This window comes from Salminus brasiliensis, chromosome 4 (assembly GCF_030463535.1).
Source record: "Salminus brasiliensis chromosome 4, fSalBra1.hap2, whole genome shotgun sequence".
Classification (NCBI taxonomy): Eukaryota; Metazoa; Chordata; class Actinopteri; order Characiformes; family Bryconidae; genus Salminus; species Salminus brasiliensis.
This window is the reverse complement of record NC_132881.1, coordinates 17,988,360-18,003,393: the sequence shown is the minus strand read 5'-3', so window position 1 is coordinate 18,003,393 and position 15,034 is coordinate 17,988,360. Positions and strand designations below refer to the sequence as shown.

General features: G+C 38.2%; 6 non-coding genes across 6 annotated transcripts; all 6 read left to right on the top strand.

The window, feature by feature from the left end:
- The first annotated feature begins 335 nt into the window (after positions 1–335).
- trnat-agu (transfer RNA threonine (anticodon AGU)) lies at positions 336–409 on the top strand. Its single transcript has one exon. It is a non-coding gene; the product is annotated as a tRNA-Thr (tRNA).
- Positions 410–644: 235 nt separating this feature from the next.
- Positions 645–734, top strand: trnar-ucu (transfer RNA arginine (anticodon UCU)). Its single transcript is given in 2 exon segments — positions 645–681; positions 699–734. It is a non-coding gene; the product is annotated as a tRNA-Arg (tRNA).
- A 5,140-nt stretch (positions 735–5,874) lies between these two features.
- Positions 5,875–5,948, top strand: trnat-agu (transfer RNA threonine (anticodon AGU)). The gene has a single exon. It is a non-coding gene; the product is annotated as a tRNA-Thr (tRNA).
- A 3,006-nt stretch (positions 5,949–8,954) lies between these two features.
- Positions 8,955–9,044, top strand: trnar-ucu (transfer RNA arginine (anticodon UCU)). The gene is given in 2 exon segments: positions 8,955–8,991; positions 9,009–9,044. It is a non-coding gene; the product is annotated as a tRNA-Arg (tRNA).
- A 2,680-nt stretch (positions 9,045–11,724) lies between these two features.
- trnar-ucu (transfer RNA arginine (anticodon UCU)) lies at positions 11,725–11,814 on the top strand. The gene is given in 2 exon segments: positions 11,725–11,761; positions 11,779–11,814. It is a non-coding gene; the product is annotated as a tRNA-Arg (tRNA).
- Positions 11,815–14,494: 2,680 nt separating this feature from the next.
- trnar-ucu (transfer RNA arginine (anticodon UCU)) lies at positions 14,495–14,584 on the top strand. The gene is given in 2 exon segments: positions 14,495–14,531; positions 14,549–14,584. It is a non-coding gene; the product is annotated as a tRNA-Arg (tRNA).
- The last annotated feature ends 450 nt before the right edge of the window (positions 14,585–15,034 follow it).

The window sequence follows — 15,034 nt, the reverse complement described above, 5'->3', positions numbered from 1 at the left end:
AGCAGTTTGAAATGTAGGATTTTAGCCTTTTCTGAATCAGAATGATGTTTGCTGATCCATTAAAAGATGTTTAAACAGAACCTGAAGGGTAAACAAAAGATGCTAAGTTTTGTGTGTACATTCTGCGTGACAAGGTCTAGTACTCTGTACATGTATATGATAGGTTTAAGCAATTGAGACAAGCTTTCAGAGTTGATGTTATTTGTTTCTGGAAAATGCAGAGGTTCCTAATCAGGGAAGTTGTTTTTGCTGTCTGTGTGAAGTTTGTATGCAAGAGAATGTTTTTGAGTTTGCCTGAAGCTATATTGTATTGATATAGAAAACCAGTCATGTAGGGTGCCGTGGCTTAGTTGGTTATAGCGCCTGTCTAGTAAACAGGAGATCCTGGGTTCGAATCCCAGCGGTGCCTTTTCCTTGGGTAATCTTTAATCAGTAACTGCTACAATGAGTAAATCAACCCTTTTTTTATTGGCGTCAGACTATGACTAACAGTATGCAGAGCTTTGGTGTGTGCTTAGACTTGCAGATAATCATCAGACCACTGGGATTTACATATGCTAGTAAATTGATTATTTGCCTCAAATATTAGCAGCACTACTGTTATTTTATAGGAAGGTTGGCCAAGGAACCAGTTTCTTCACCTGGGCTCTGTGGCGCAATGGATAGCGCATTGGACTTCTAGATGAATAGCTGGAGCAATTCAAAGGTTGTGGGATCAAGTCCCACCAGAGTCGAGAGTGTTTCCTCTTCTTTATAGCTCTGTCTACTACCTTTTTGTACTTTTATTTGCAAGATTTTCTCTAGTCTTTTTTACCTAATTAATAGCAATTTCAAACTTTCAGAAATATTCTGTTTGATGTTGGGGTCTTGGAACATATTTGTGCTGCAGAAGATTCTGCATGTATTTGTGAAAAGTGAGATGAAGCAGTTTGAAATGTTGGATTTTAGCCTTTTCTGAATCAGAATGATGTTTGCTGATCCATTAAAAGATGTTTAAAATGAACCTAAAGGGTAAACAAAAGATGCTAAGTTTTGTGTGTACATTTTGCGTGACAAGGTCTAGTACTCTGTACATGTATATGATAGGTTTAAGCAATTGAGACAAGCTTTCAGAGTTGATGTTATTTGTTTCTGGAAAATGCAGAGGTTCCTAATCAGGGAAGTTGTTTTTGCTGTCTGTGTGAAGTTTGTATGCAAGAGAATGTTTTTGAGTTTGCCTGAAGCTATATTGTATTGATTTAGAAGACCAATCAGGTAGGGTGCCGTGGCTTAGTTGGTTATGGCGCCTTTCTAGTAAAGAGGAGATCCTGGGTTCAAATCCCAGCGGTGCCTTTTCCTTGGGTAATCTTTATTCAGTAACTGCTACAATGAGTAAATCAACCCTTTTTTATTGGAATCAGACTATGACTAACAGTATGCAGAGCTTTGGTGTGTGCTTAGACTTGCAGATAATCATCAGACCACTGGGATTTACATATGCATAGTAAATTCATTATTTGCCTCAAATATTAGCAGCACTACTGTTATTTTATAGGAAGGTTGGCCAAGGAACCAGTTTCTTCTCCTGGCCTCTGTGGCGCAATGGATAGCGCATTGGACTTCTAGATGCATAGTTGAAGCAATGCAACGGTTGCGGGTTTGAGTCCCACCAGAGTCAGGAGTGTTTCCTCTTCTTTATAGCCCTGCCTACAACCTTTTTGTACTTTTATTTGCAAGATTTTCTCTAGTCTTTTTACCTAATTAATAGCAATTTCAAACTTTCAGAAATATTCTGTTTGATGTTGGGGTCTTGGAACATATTTGTGCTGCAGAAGATTCTGCATGTATTTGTGAAAAGTGAGATGAAGCAGTTTGAAATGTTGGATTTTAGCCTTTTCTGAATCAGAATGATGTTTGCTGATCCATTAAAAGATGTTTAAACGGAACCTGAAGGGTAAACAAAAGATGCTAAGTTTTGTGTGTACATTCTGTGTGACAAGGTCTAGTACTATGTACATGTATATGATAGGTTTAAGCAATTGAGACAAGCTTTCAGAGTTGATGTTATTTGTTTCTGGAAAATGCAGAGGTTCCTAATCAGGGAAGTTGTTTTTGCTGGCTGTGTGAAGTTTGTATGGAAGAGAATGTTTTTGAGTTTGCCTCAAGCTATATTGTATTGATATAGAAAAACAGTCAGGTAGGGCGCCGTGGCTTAGTTGGTTATAGCGCCTGTCTAGTAAATAGGAGATCCTGGGTTTGAATCCCAGCGGTACCTTTTCCTTGGGTAATCTTTAATCAGTAACTGCTACAATAAGTAAATCAACACTTTTTTTTATTGGCGTCAGACTATGACTAACAGTATGCAGAGCTTTGGTGTGTGCTTAGACTTGCAAATAATCATCAGACCACTGGGATTTACATATGCATAGGAAATTCTTTGTTTGCCTCAAATATTAGCAGCACTACTGTTATTTTATAGGAAGGTAGGCCAAGGAACCAACTTCTTCACCTGTGCTCTGTGGTGCAATGGATAGCGCATTGGACTTCTAGATAAATAGCTGGGGCAATTCAATGGTTGTGGGTTCGAGTCCCACCAGAATTGAGAGTGTTTACTCTTCTTTATAGCTCTGTCTACTACCTTTTTGTACTTTTATTTGCAAGATTTTCTCCAGTCTTTTTACCTAATTAATAGCAATTTCAAACTTTCAGAAATATTCTGTTTGATGTTGGGGTATTGGAACATATTTGTGCTGCAGAAGATTCTGCATGTATTTGTGAAAAGTGAGATGAAGCAGTTTGAAATGTTGGATTTTAGCCTTTTCTGAATCAGAATGATGTTTGCTTATCCATTAAAAGATGTTAAAACGGAACCTGAAGGGTAAACAAAAGATGCTAAGTTTTGTGTGTACATTCTGCGTGACAAGGTCTAGTACTCTGTACATGTATATGATAGGTTTAAGCAATTGAGACAAGCTTTCAGAGTTGATGTTATTTGTTTCTGGAAAATGCAGAGGTTCCTAATCAGGGAAGTTGTTTTTGCTGTCTGTGTGAAGTTTGTATGCAAGAGAATGTTTTTGAGTTTGCCTGAAGCTATATTGTATTGATATAGAAGACCAGTCAGGTAGGACGCCGTGGCTTAGTTGGTTTTCGCACCTGTCTAGTAAACGGGAGGTCCTGGGTTCGAATCCCAACGGTGCCTTTTCCTTGGGTAATCTTTAATCAGTAACTGCTGCAATGAGTAAATCAACTCTTTTTTTATTGGCATCAGACTATGACTAACAGTATGCAGAGCTTTGGTGTGTGCTTAGACTTGCAGATAATCATCAGACCACTGGGATTTACATATGCATAGTAAATTCATTATTTGCCTCAAATATTAGCAGCACAACTGTTATTTTATAGGAAGGTTGGCCAAGGAACCAGTTTCTTCACCTGTACTCTGTGTCACAGTGGATAGCGCATTGGATTGCTAGATGAATAGCTGGAGCAATTCAAAGGTTGTGGGATCGAGTCCCACCAAAGTCGAGAGTGTTTCCTCTTCTTTATAGCTCTGTCTACTACCTTTTTGTACTTTTATTTGCAAGATTTTCTCTAGTCTTTTTACCTAATTAATTGCAATTTCAAACTTTAAGAAATATTCTGTTTGATGTTGGGGTATTGGAACATATTTGTGCTGCAGAAGATTCTGCATGTATTTGTGAAAAGTGAGATGAAGCAGTTTAAAATGTAGGATTTTAGCCTTTTCTGAATCAGAATGATGTTTGCTGATCCATTAAAAGATGTTAAAACGGAACCTGAAGGGTAAACAAAAGATGCTAAGTTTTGTGTGTACATTCTGCGTGACAAGGTCTAGTACTCTGTACATGTATATGATAGGTTTAAGCAATTGAGACAAGCTTTCAGAGTTGATGTTATTTGTTTCTGGAAAATGCAGAGGTTCCTAATCAGGGAAGTTGTTTTTGCTGTCTGTCTAAAGTTTGTATGCAAGAGAATGTTTTTGAGTTTGCCTGAAGCTATATTGTATTGATATAGAAAACCAGTCGTGTAGGGCGCCGTGGCTTAGTTGGTTATAGCGCCTGTCTAGTAAACAGGAGATCCTGGGTACGAATCCCAGCGGTACCTTTTCCTTGGGTAATCTTTAATCAGTAACTGCTACAATGAGTAAATCAACCCTTTTTTTATTGGCGTCAGACTATGACTAACAGTATGCAGAGCTTTGGTGTGTGCTTAGACTTGCAAATAATCATCAGACCACTGGGATTTACATATGCATAGGAAATTCATTGTTTGCCTCAAATATTAGCAGCACTACTGTTATTTTATAGGAAGGTAGGCCAAGGAACCAACTTCTTCACCTGTGCTCTGTGGTGCAATGGATAGCGCATTGGACTTCTAGATAAATAGCTGGGGCAATTCAATGGTTGTGGGTTCGAGTCCCACCAGAGTCGAGAGTGTTTACTCTTCTTTATAGCTCTGTCTACTACCTTTTTGTACTTTTATTTGCAAGATTTTCTCCAGTCTTTTTACCTAATTAATAGCAATTTCAAACTTTCAGAAATATTCTGTTTGATGTTGGGGTATTGGAACATATTTGTGCTGCAGAAGATTCTGCATGTATTTGTGAAAAGTGAGATGAAGCAGTTTGAAATGTTGGATTTTAGCCTTTTCTGAATCAGAATGATGTTTGCTTATCCATTAAAAGATGTTAAAACGGAACCTGAAGGGTAAACAAAAGATGCTAAGTTTTGTGTGTACATTCTGCGTGACAAGGTCTAGTACTCTGTACATGTATATGATAGGTTTAAGCAATTGAGACAAGCTTTCAGAGTTGATGTTATTTGTTTCTGGAAAATGCAGAGGTTCCTAATCAGGGAAGTTGTTTTTGCTGTCTGTGTGAAGTTTGTATGCAAGAGAATGTTTTTGAGTTTGCCTGAAGCTATATTGTATTGATATAGAAGAGCAGTCAGGTAGGGCGCCGTGGCTTAGTTGGTTTTCGCGCCTGTCTAGTATACGGGAGGTCCTGGGTTCGAATCCCAACGGTGCCTTTTCCTTGGGTAATCTTTAATCAGTAACTGCTGCAATGAGTAAATCAACTCTTTTTTTATTGGCATCAGACTATGACTAACAGTATGCAGAGCTTTGGTGTGTGCTTAGACTTGCAGATAATCATCAGACCACTGGGATTTACATATGCATATTAAATTCATTATTTGCCTCAAATATTAGCAGCACTACTGTTATGTTATAGGAAGGTTGGCCAAGGATCCAGTCTCTTCAACTGGGCTCTGTGGGGCAATGGTTAGGGCATTGGACTTCTAGATGCATAGCTGGAGCAATTCAGAGGTTTTGGTGTTCGAGTCCCACCAGAGTCGAGAGTGTTTCCTCTTCTTTATAGCTCTGTCTACTACCTTTTTGTACTGTTATTTGCAAGATTTTCTCTAGTCTTTTTACCTAATTAATAGCAATTTCAAACTTTCAGAAATATTCTGTTTGATGTTGGGGTCTTGGAACATATTTGTGCTGCAGAAGATTCTGCATGTATTTGTGAAAAGTGAGATGAAGCAGTTTGAAATGTTGGATTTTAGCCTTTTCTGAATCAGAATGATGTTTGCTGATCCATTAAAAGATGTTAAAACGGAACCTGAAGGGTAAACAAAAGATGCTAAGTTTTGTGTGTACATTCTGTGTGACAAGGTCTAGTACTCTGTACATGTATATGATAGGTTTAAGCAATTGAGACAAGCTTTCAGAGTTGATGTTATTTGTTTCTGGAAAATGCAGAGGTTCCTAATCAGGGAAGTTGTTTTTGCTGTCTGTGTGAAGTTTGTATGCAAGAGAATGTTTTTGAGTTTGCCTGAAGCTATATTGTATTGATATAGAAAACCAGTCATGTAGGGTGCCGTGGCTTAGTTGGTTATAGTGCCTGTCTAGTAAACAGGAGATCCTGGGTTCGAATCCCAGCGGTGCCTTTTCCTTGGGTAATCTTTATTCAGTAACTGCTACAATGAGTAAATCAACCCTTTTTTTATTGGAATCAGACTATGACTAACAGTATGCAGAGCTTTGGTGTGTGCTTAGACTTGCAGATAATCATCAGACCACTGGGATTTACATATGCATAGTAAATTTATTATTTGCCTCAAATATTAGCAGCACTACTGTTATTTTATAGGAAGGTTGGCCAAGGAACCAGTTTCTTCACCTGGGCTCTGTGTCACAGTGGATAGCGCGTTGGACTTCTAGATGAATAGCTGGAGCAATTCAAAGGTTGTGGGATCGAGTCCCACCAGAGTCGAGAGTGTTTCCTCTTCTTTATAGCTCTGTCTACTACCTTTTTGTACTTTTATTTGCAAGATTTTCTCTAGTCTTTTTTACCTAATTAATAGCAATTTCAAACTTTCAGAAATATTCTGTTTGATGTTGGGGTCTTGGAACATATTTGTGCTGCAGAAGATTCTGCATGTATTTGTGAAAAGTGAGATGAAGCAGTTTGAAATGTTGGATTTTAGCCTTTTCTGAATCAGAATGATGTTTGCTGATCCATTAAAAGATGTTTAAAATGAACCTGAAGGGTAAACAAAAGATGCTAAGTTTTGTGTGTACATTCTGCGTGACAAGGTCTAGTACTCTGTACATGTGTATGATAGGTTTAAGCAATTGAGACAAGCTTTCAGAGTTGATGTTATTTGTTTCTGGAAAATGCAGAGGTTCCTAATCAGGGAAGTTGTTTTTGCTGTCTGTGTGAAGTTTGTATGCAAGAGAATGTTTTTGAGTTTGCCTGAAGCTATATTGTATTGATTTAGAAGACCAATCAGGTAGGGTGCCGTGGCTTAGTTGGTTATGGCGCCTGTCTAATAAAGAGGAGATCCTGGGTTCAAATCCCAGCGGTGCCTTTTCCTTGGGTAATCTTTATTCAGTAACTGCTACAATGAGTAAATCAACCCTTTTTTTATTGGAATCAGACTATGACTAACAGTATGCAGAGCTTTGGTGTGTGCTTAGACTTGCAGATAATCATCAGACCACTGGGATTTACATATGCATAGTAAATTCATTATTTGCCTCAAATATTAGCAGCACTACTGTTATTTTATAGGAAGGTTGGCCAAAGAACCAGTTTCTTCACCTGGCATCTGTGGCGCAATGGATAGCGCATTGGACTTCTAGATGCATAGTTGAAGCAATGCAACGGTTGCGGGTTTGAGTCCCACCAGAGTCAAGAGTGTTTCCTCTTCTTTATAGCCCTGCCTACAACCTTTTTGTACTTTTATTTGCAAGATTTTCTCTAGTCTTTTTACCTAATTAATAGCAATTTCAAACTTTCAGAAATATTCTGTTTGATGTTGGGGTCTTGGAACATATTTGTGCTGCAGAAGATTCTGCATGTATTTGTGAAAAGTGAGATGAAGCAGTTTGAAATGTTGGATTTTAGCCTTTTCTGAATCAGAATGATGTTTGCTGATCCATTAAAAGATGTTTAAACGGAACCTGAAGGGTAAACAAAAGATGCTAAGTTTTGTGTGTACATTCTGTGTGACAAGGTCTAGTACTATGTACATGTATATGATAGGTTTAAGCAATTGAGACAAGCTTTCAGAGTTGATGTTATTTGTTTCTGGAAAATGCAGAGGTTCCTAATCAGGGAAGTTGTTTTTGCTGGCTGTGTGAAGTTTGTATGGAAGAGAATGTTTTTGAGTTTGCCTCAAGCTATATTGTATTGATATAGAAAAACAGTCAGGTAGGGCGCCGTGGCTTAGTTGGTTATAGCGCCTGTCTAGTAAATAGGAGATCCTGGGTTTGAATCCCAGCGGTACCTTTTCCTTGGGTAATCTTTAATCAGTAACTGCTACAATAAGTAAATCAACACTTTTTTTATTGGCGTCAGACTATGACTAACAGTATGCAGAGCTTTGGTGTGTGCTTAGACTTGCAAATAATCATCAGACCACTGGGATTTACATATGCATAGGAAATTCATTGTTTGCCTCAAATATTAGCAGCACTACTGTTATTTTATAGGAAGGTAGGCCAAGGAACCAACTTCTTCACCTGTGCTCTGTGGTGCAATGGATAGCGCATTGGACTTCTAGATAAATAGCTGGGGCAATTCAATGGTTGTGGGTTCGAGTCCCACCAGAGTCGAGAGTGTTTACTCTTCTTTATAGCTCTGTCTACTACCTTTTTGTACTTTTATTTGCAAGATTTTCTCCAGTCTTTTTACCTAATTAATAGCAATTTCAAACTTTCAGAAATATTCTGTTTGATGTTGGGGTATTGGAACATATTTGTGCTGCAGAAGATTCTGCATGTATTTGTGAAAAGTGAGATGAAGCAGTTTGAAATGTTGGATTTTAGCCTTTTCTGAATCAGAATGATGTTTGCTTATCCATTAAAAGATGTTAAAACGGAACCTGAAGGGTAAACAAAAGATGCTAAGTTTTGTGTGTACATTCTGCGTGACAAGGTCTAGTACTCTGTACATGTATATGATAGGTTTAAGCAATTGAGACAAGCTTTCAGAGTTGATGTTATTTGTTTCTGGAAAATGCAGAGGTTCCTAATCAGGGAAGTTGTTTTTGCTGTCTGTGTGAAGTTTGTATGCAAGAGAATGTTTTTGAGTTTGCCTGAAGCTATATTGTATTGATATAGAAGACCGGTCAGGTAGGGCGCCGTGGCTTAGTTGGTTTTCGCGCCTGTCTAGTAAACGGGAGGTCCTGGGTTCAAATCCCAGCGGTGCCTTTTCCTTGGGTAATCTTTAATCAGTAACTGCTACAATGAGTAAATCAACCCTTTTTTTATTGGAATCAGACTATGACTAACAGTATGCAGAGCTTTGGTGTGTGCTTAGACTTGCAGATAATCATCAGACCACTGGGATTTACATATGCATAGTAAATTTATTATTTGCCTCAAATATTAGCAGCACTACTGTTATTTTATAGGAAGGTTGGCCAAGGAACCAGTTTCTTCACCTGGGCTCTGTGGTGCAATGGATAGCGCATTGGACTTCTAGATAAATAGCTGGAGCAATTCAAAGGTTGTGGGTTCGAGTCCCACCAGAGTCAAGAGTGTTTCCTCTTCTTTATAGCTCTGTCTACTACCTTTTTGTACTTTTATTTGCAAGATTTTCTCTAGTCTTTTTACCTAATTAATAGCAATTTCAAACTTTCAGAAATATTCTGTTTGATGTTGGGGTATTGGAACATATTTGTGCTGCAGAAGATTCTGCATGTATTTGTGAAAAGTGAGATGAAGCAGTTTGAAATGTAGGATTTTAGCCTTTTCTGAATCAGAATGATGTTTGCTGATCCATTAAAAGATGTTTAAACGGAACCTGAAGGGTAAACAAAAGATGCTAAGTTTTGTGTGTACATTCTGTGTGACAAGGTCTAGTACTCTGTACATGTATATGATAGGTTTAAGCAATTGAGACAAGCTTTCAGAGTTGATGTTATTTGTTTCTGGAAAATGCAGAGGTTCCTAATCAGGGAAGTTGTTTTTGCTGTCTGTGTGAAGTTTGTATGCAAGAGAATGTTTTTGAGTTTGCCTGAAGCTATATTGTATTGATTTAGAAGACCAATCAGGTAGGGTGCCGTGGCTTAGTTGCTTATGGCGCCTGTCTAGTAAAGAGGAGATCCTGAGTTCAAATCCCAGCGGTGCCTTTTCCTTGGGTAATCTTTATTCAGTAACTGCTACAATGAGTAAATCAACCCTTTTTTTATTGGAATCAGACTATGACTAACAGTATGCAGAGCTTTGGTGTGTGCTTAGACTTGCAGATAATCATCAGACCACTGGGATTTACATATGCATAGTAAATTCATTATTTGCCTCAAATATTAGCAGCACTACTGTTATTTTATAGGAAGGTTGGCCAAGGAACCAGTTTCTTCACCTGGCTTCTGTGGCGCAATGGATAGCGCTTTGGACTTCTAGATGCATAGTTGAAGCAATGCAACGGTTGCGGGTTTGAGTCCCACCAGAGTCAGGAGTGTTTCCTCTTCTTTATAGCCCTGCCTACAACCTTTTTGTACTTTTATTTGCAAGATTTTCTCTAGTCTTTTTACCTAATTAATAGCAATTTCAAACTTTCAGAAATATTCTGTTTGATGTTGGGGTCTTGGAACATATTTGTGCTGCAGAAGATTCTGCATGTATTTGTGAAAAGTGAGATGAAGCAGTTTGAAATGTTGGATTTTAGCCTTTTCTGAATCAGAATGATGTTTGCTGATCCATTAAAAGATGTTTAAACGGAACCTGAAGGGTAAACAAAAGATGCTAAGTTTTGTGTGTACATTCTGTGTGACAAGGTCTAGTACTATGTACATGTATATGATAGGTTTAAGCAATTGAGACAAGCTTTCAGAGTTGATGTTATTTGTTTCTGGAAAATGCAGAGGTTCCTTATCAGGGAAGTTGTTTTTGCTGGCTGTGTGAAGTTTGTATGGAAGAGAATGTTTTTGAGTTTGCCTCAAGCTATATTGTATTGATATAGAAAAACAGTCAGGTAGGGCGCCGTGGCTTAGTTGGTTATAGCGCCTGTCTAGTAAATAGGAGATCCTGGGTTTGAATCCCAGCGGTACCTTTTCCTTGGGTAATCTTTAATCAGTAACTGCTACAATAAGTAAATCAACACTTTTTTTTATTGGCGTCAGACTATGACTAACAGTATGCAGAGCTTTGGTGTGTGCTTAGACTTGCAAATAATCATCAGACCACTGGGATTTACATATGCATAGGAAATTCATTGTTTGCCTCAAATATTAGCAGCACTACTGTTATTTTATAGGAAGGTAGGCCAAGGAACCAACTTCTTCACCTGTGCTCTGTGGTGCAATGGATAGCGCATTGGACTTCTAGATAAATAGCTGGGGCAATTCAATGGTTGTGGGTTCGAGTCCCACCAGAGACGAGAGTGTTTACTCTTCTTTATAGCTCTGTCTACTACCTTTTTGTACTTTTATTTGCAAGATTTTCTCCAGTCTTTTTACCTAATTAATAGCAATTTCAAACTTTCAGAAATATTCTGTTTGATGTTGGGGTATTGGAACATATTTGTGCTGCAGAAGATTCTGCATGTATTTGTGAAAAGTGAGATGAAGCAGTTTGAAATGTTGGATTTTAGCCTTTTCTGAATCAGAATGATGTTTGCTTATCCATTAAAAGATGTTAAAACGGAACCTGAAGGGTAAACAAAAGATGCTAAGTTTTGTGTGTACATTCTGCGTGACAAGGTCTAGTACTCTGTACATGTATATGATAGGTTTAAGCAATTGAGACAAGCTTTCAGAGTTGATGTTATTTGTTTCTGGAAAATGCAGAGGTTCCTAATCAGGGAAGTTGTTTTTGCTGTCTGTGTGAAGTTTGTATGCAAGAGAATGTTTTTGAGTTTGCCTGAAGCTATATTGTATTGATATAGAAGACCAGTCAGGTAGGGCGCCGTGGCTTAGTTGGTTTTCGCGCCTGTCTAGTAAACGGGAGGTCCTGGGTTCGAATCCCAGCGGTGCCTTTTCCTTGGGTAATCTTTAATCAGTAACTGCTACAATGAGTAAATCAACCCTTTTTTTATTGGCGTCAGACTATGACTAACAGTATGCAGAGCTTTGGTGTGTGCTTAGACTTGCAGATAATCATCAGACCACTGGGATTTACATATGCATAGTAAATTTATTATTTGCCTCAAATATTAGCAGCACTACTGTTATTTTATAGGAAGGTTGGCCAAGGAACCAGTTTCTTCACCTGGGCTCTGTGGTGCAATGGATAGCGCATTGGACTTCTAGATAAATAGCTGGAGCAATTCAAAGGTTGTGGGTTCGAGTCCCACCAGAGTCAAGAGTGTTTCCTCTTCTTTATAGCTCTGTCTACTACCTTTTTGTACTTTTATTTGCAAGATTTTCTCTAGTCTTTTTACCTAATTAATAGCAATTTCAAACTTTCAGAAATATTCTGTTTGATGTTGGGGTATTGGAACATATTTGTGCTGCAGAAGATTCTGCATGTATTTGTGAAAAGTGAGATGAAGCAGTTTGAAATGTAGAATTTTAGCCTTTTCTGAATCAGAATGATGTTTGCTGATCCATTAAAAGATGTTTAAACGGAACCTGAAGGGTAAACAAAAGATGCTAAGTTTTGTGTGTACATTCTGTGTGACAAGGTCTAGTACTCTGTACATGTATATGATAGGTTTAAGCAATTGAGACAAGCTTTCAGAGTTGATGTTATTTGTTTCTGGAAAATGCAGAGGTTCCTAATCAGGGAAGTTGTTTTTGCTGTCTGTGTGAAGTTTGTATGCAAGAGAATGTTTTTGAGTTTGCCTGAAGCTATATTGTATTGATTTAGAAGACCAATCAGGTAGGGTGCCGTGGCTTAGTTGGTTATGGCGCCTGTCTAGTAAAGAGGAGATCCTGAGTTCAAATCCCAGCGGTGCCTTTTCCTTGGGTAATCTTTATTCAGTAACTGCTACAATGAGTAAATCAACCCTTTTTTTATTGGAATCAGACTATGACTAACAGTATGCAGAGCTTTGGTGTGTGCTTAGACTTGCAGATAATCATCAGACCACTGGGATTTACATATGCATAGTAAATTCATTATTTGCCTCAAATATTAGCAGCACTACTGTTATTTTATAGGAAGGTTGGCCAAGGAACCAGTTTCTTCACCTGGCCTCTGTGGCGCAATGGATAGCGCATTGGACTTCTAGATGCATAGTTGAAGCAATGCGACGGTTGCGGGTTTGAGTCCCACCAGAGTCAGGAGTGTTTCCTCTTCTTTATAGCCCTGCCTACAACCTTTTTGTACTTTTATTTGCAAGATTTTCTCTAGTCTTTTTACCTAATTAATAGCAATTTCAAACTTTCAGAAATATTCTGTTTGATGTTGGGGTCTTGGAACATATTTGTGCTGCAGAAGATTCTGCATGTATTTGTGAAAAGTGAGATGAAGCAGTTTGAAATGTTGGATTTTAGCCTTTTCTGAATCAGAATGATGTTTGCTGATCCATTAAAAGATGTTTAAACGGAACCTGAAGGGTAAACAAAAGATGCTAAGTTTTGTGTGTACATTCTGTGTGACAAGGTCTAGTACTCTGTACATGTATATGATAGGTTTAAGCAATTGAGACAAGCTTTCAGAGTTGATGTTATTTGTTTCTGGAAAATGCAGAGGTTCCTAATCAGGGAAGTTGTTTTTGCTGGCTGTGTGAAGTTTGTATGGAAGAGAATGTTTTTGAGTTTGCCTCAAGCTATATTGTATTGATATAGAAAAACAGTCAGGTAGGGCGCCGTGGCTTAGTTGGTTATAGCGCCTGTCTAGTAAATAGGAGATCCTGGGTTTGAATCCCAGCGGTACCTTTTCCTTGGGTAATCTTTAATCAGTAACTGCTACAATAAGTAAATCAACACTTTTTTTTATTGGCGTCAGACTATGACTAACAGTATGCAGAGCTTTGGTGTGTGCTTAGACTTGCAAATAATCATCAGACCACTGGGATTTACATATGCATAGGAAATTCATTGTTTGCCTCAAATATTAGCAGCACTACTGTTATTTTATAGGAAGGTAGGCCAAGGAACCAACTTCTTCACCTGTGCTCTGTGGTGCAATGGATAGCGCATTGGACTTCTAGATAATTAGCTGGGGCAATTCAATGGTTGTGGGTTCGAGTCCCACCAGAGTCGAGAGTGTTTACTCTTCTTTACAGCTCTGTCTACTACCTTTTTGTACTTTTATTTGCAAGATTTTCTCCAGTCTTTTTACCTAATTAATAGCAATTTCAAACTTTCAGAAATATTCTGTTTGATGTTGGGGTATTGGAACATATTTGTGCTGCAGAAGATTCTGCATGTATTTGTGAAAAGTGAGATGAAGCAGTTTGAAATGTTGGATTTTAGCCTTTTCTGAATCAGAATGATGTTTGCTTATCCATTAAAAGATGTTAAAACGGAACCTGAAGGGTAAACAAAAGATGCTAAGTTTTGTGTGTACATTCTGCGTGACAAGGTCTAGTACTCTGTACATGTATATGATAGGTTTAAGCAATTGAGACAAGCTTTCAGAGTTGATGTTATTTGTTTCTGGAAAATGCAGAGGTTCCTAATCAGGGAAGTTGTTTTTGCTGTCTGTGTGAAGTTTGTATGCAAGAGAATGTTTTTGAGTTTGCCTGAAGCTATATTGTATTGATATAGAAGACCAGTCAGGTAGGGCGCCGTGGCTTAGTTGGTTTTCGCGCCTGTCTAGTAAACGGGAGGTCCTGGGTTCGAATCCCAGCGGTACCTTTTCCTTGGGTAATCTTTAATCAGTAACTGCTACAATGAGTAAATCAACCCTTTTTTTATTGGCGTCAGACTATGACTAACAGTATGCAGAGCTTTGGTGTGTGCTTAGACTTGCAGATAATCATCAGACCACTGGGATTTACATATGCATAGTAAATTTATTATTTGCCTCAAATATTAGCAGCACTACTGTTATTTTATAGGAAGGTTGGCCAAGGAACCAGTTTCTTCACCTGGGCTCTGTGGCGCAATGGATAGCGCATTGGACTTCTAGATAAATAGCTGGAGCAATTCAAAGGTTGTGGGTTCGAGTCCCACCAGAGTCGAGAGTGTTTCCTCTTCTTTATAGCTCTGTCTACTACCTTTTTGTACTTTTATTTGCAAGATTTTCTCTAGTCTTTTTACCTAATTAATAGCAATTTCAAACTTTCAGAAATATTCTGTTTGATATTGGGGTATTGGAACATATTTGTGCTGCAGAAGATTCTGCATGTATTTGTGAAAAGTGAGATGAAGCAGTTTGAAATGTAGGATTTTAGCCTTTTCTGAATCAGAATGATGTTTGCTGATCCATTAAAAGATGTTTAAACGGAACCTGATGGGTAAACAAAAGATGCTAAGTTTTGTGTGTACATTCTGCGTGACAAGGTCTAGTACTCTGTACATGTATATGATAAGTTTAAGCAATTGAGACAAGCTTTCAGAGTTGATGTTATTTGTTTCTGGAAAATGCAGAGGTTCCTAATCAGGGAAGTTGTTTTTGCTGTCTGTGTAAA